Consider the following 3,018-nt stretch of genomic DNA (forward strand, 5'->3'; position numbering starts at 1 on the left):
GTTTGATACTGTGCCGCATAAAAGGTTGGTATATAAAATGAGAATGCTTGATCTGGGAGAGAATATGTTTAAGTGGGTAAGTAACTGGCTCTGTGATAAAAAGCAGAGGGGGGTTATTAATGGCACATACTCTGATTGGGTCACCGTTACTAGTGGGGTACCACAGGGGGCAGTATTAGGCCCTAGTCTTTTTAATATATTTATTAATTACCTGGTAGAAGGATTGTGCAGTAAAATATCAATATTTGTAGATGATACAAAACTATGTAAAGATATTAACACAAGAGAGGAGACAAGGTGGTTGCAAGAGGATCTAGATAAGTTGGGGGTTTGGGCAGAAAAGTGGCAAATGAGGTTTAACACTGATAAATGTAAAGTTATGCACATGGGCAGAGGAAATACATGTCACCATTACACACTAAATGGGAAATTATTGGGTAACACTGACATGGAAAAGGACTTGGGGGTTTTAGTTAACTGTAAACTTAACTGGAGCAACCAGTGTCAGGCAGCTGCAGCCAAGGCAAATGGGATCATGGGGTGCATCAAAAGAGGTCTATGGTCACATAACGAGAGTATTGTTCTTCCTCATTACAAGTCACTGGTTAGATCACACATGGAATATTGGGTACAGTTTTGGGGCATCGGTATTCAAGAAGGACATATCAGAGCTTGAGGTGGTACAACTAAAGGAATAAACAGAATGGGCGGACTACAATACCCAGAGAGGTTATCAAAATTGGGGTTATTTAGTTTAAAAAAGACAGCAGAAGAGCAACCTAATAACTATGTATAAATATATTAGGGGACAATAGAGATTTTGCCCACGATCTGTTTATACCCAGGACTGTGACTGTAATATCTCCAAACTATTAGAATGCCTGATCTACTCCTGCCTTACAACTATCTCTCAGAAAACTCTCTTCCTGACCCCCTACAGCCCGACTTCTGCCCTCCACATTCGACAAAAAACCACCCTAACTAAAGTGTTAAACGACCTCCTGACAGCTAATTTGAGAGGTGACTACTCCCTACTGATCCTCCTCGATCTCTCCGCAGCGTTTGACACGGTTGACCACTAGCTCCTCCTCAGTATGCTTTGCTGCATTGGACTAAAGGACATTGCTCTCTCCTGGTTCTCCTCCTACCTATCTGACTGTTCATTTAGGGTCTCCTTTGCAGGCTCTACCACCTCCCACCCCCTCTTCCCCTTGCTGTTGGGGACTCCCCTAGGGCTTGGTCCTCGGCTCCCTCCTCTCCTCCATCTACACAACACCTATTGGACAAGCCAACAAGAGATTTGGCCTCCAATGCCACCTCTTCCCATGACATCACAGCACCGTTCCTTCAGAATGTCACCGACTGTCAGCTGTCTCTAACATTATGTCCTCTCTCTACCTGAAATTGGACCTCTCAACAACTGACCTACTGGTGTCTCCGCCCTCTACTAACCAACCTCATCCTAACATCTCCATCTCAGTGTGTGGCACCACCATAACTCCCAGACAGCATGCCTGCTGCCTTGGGGTTATATTCGACACTGATCTCTCCTTTACCTCCTACATCCAATCTCTCGCCCGAATATGTCAGGTGCATCTCAAGAACATTGCAAGAAACCACCCCTTTTCTCACAGTGGACACGCTAAAAACGCTCACTGTTGCCCTCATCCACTCTCGGCTCAATTGTTGCAACTTGTTGCTGATCGGCCTCCACTGTGCCAGACTCTACCCTCTCCAATCCATCCTGAATGCGGCAGCCAGGCTCATCTTCTTGTCCAGCCGCAACTCAGATACCTCTGCCCTGTGCCAGTCACTGCACTGGCTGCCTGTCAAATGTGGAATTCAATTCAAACTCACTATCTTCATCCATAAAGCTCTCCATAGCATCGCATCACCGTACATTGCTTCCCTCATCTCAATCCCCCACCCAGCCCACGACCTCCGCTCTGGTAGTGAAATCCGATTAAGCGCCCCTTTAATTCGAACCGCTTATTCCTGCATCCAAGACCTGCATGTCAATCACTGACACTAAACTTCAGGCGTGCTCTTAAAATGCACCTCTTCAGGGAGGCATACCGCATTCCCTAAACCAAAACCCCCTGTGTACTCCCCCTGATAACATGCTCCCTGACCTACTGACTGCAATCCCTGCTAGCCGTAACCAACAGCCCCTGGCAGTCACACCGATTTAGCCACCACATGGCTTAATGTCTGACCATTGCCTGTGTATAGCATCCCTCACTCTCCACCTCGCTGTACCTTACACATCTCCAGCCCCTTTACCTTCTGTATTCCCCCATTATCTGTAGTATGTAAGCTCGATGGAGCAGGACCCTCACCCCTACTGTCTCCATCAATTGATTACTTCATGTAACCGTGGTTTTGTTTCTGTTCCCCCTGTCTTGTAAGCGCTGCAGAGTATGTTGGCGCTAGGTTCAGGTAGTCGGCACAAGGTTGACTCAGCCTTCCATCCTTCCGACGTCGGTAAAATGAGTATCCAGCTTGCTGGGGGGTAAAAGATGACTGGGGAAGGCAATGGCAAACCACCCCACAAAAACAGCCTGCCAAGAAAACATCACGATGGGACGTCACCCTAGGAGTCAGTCATGACTCGGTGCTTGCACCAGGGAACTTCACCTTTATATAAAGAAAGATTATGATATTATCATTACTATGAGCCATTAATAACTGCAGAAGGGTTGGTAAGCCGGGGATTATTCAGATTCTAAGTTTGGAGTCAGGAAGGATTTTTTTATGTTAAATGGGGAAAATTAGCTTTCATCTCAGTGGGTTTTGTTTAGTTTTTTTTCTTCCTTCGGATCAACATGTCTTTTTTTGCCGTCCATAGTATGTTACTATATATAGTGTTACCCCACAGTATCAGCGCCTTAGGTAGCGCTGCCCCCAGCATCAGTCCAATCTTTTGCCACACTTAAAATGGCCGCACGATGTCGCCGTAGTCCGTGCCTGATATTTGTCCGGTCAGAAACATATGTACGGCTGCAGGGTTCCGCAGGA

Source organism: Eleutherodactylus coqui, chromosome 1, assembly GCF_035609145.1.
Source record: "Eleutherodactylus coqui strain aEleCoq1 chromosome 1, aEleCoq1.hap1, whole genome shotgun sequence".
Taxonomy (NCBI): Eukaryota; Metazoa; Chordata; class Amphibia; order Anura; family Eleutherodactylidae; genus Eleutherodactylus; species Eleutherodactylus coqui.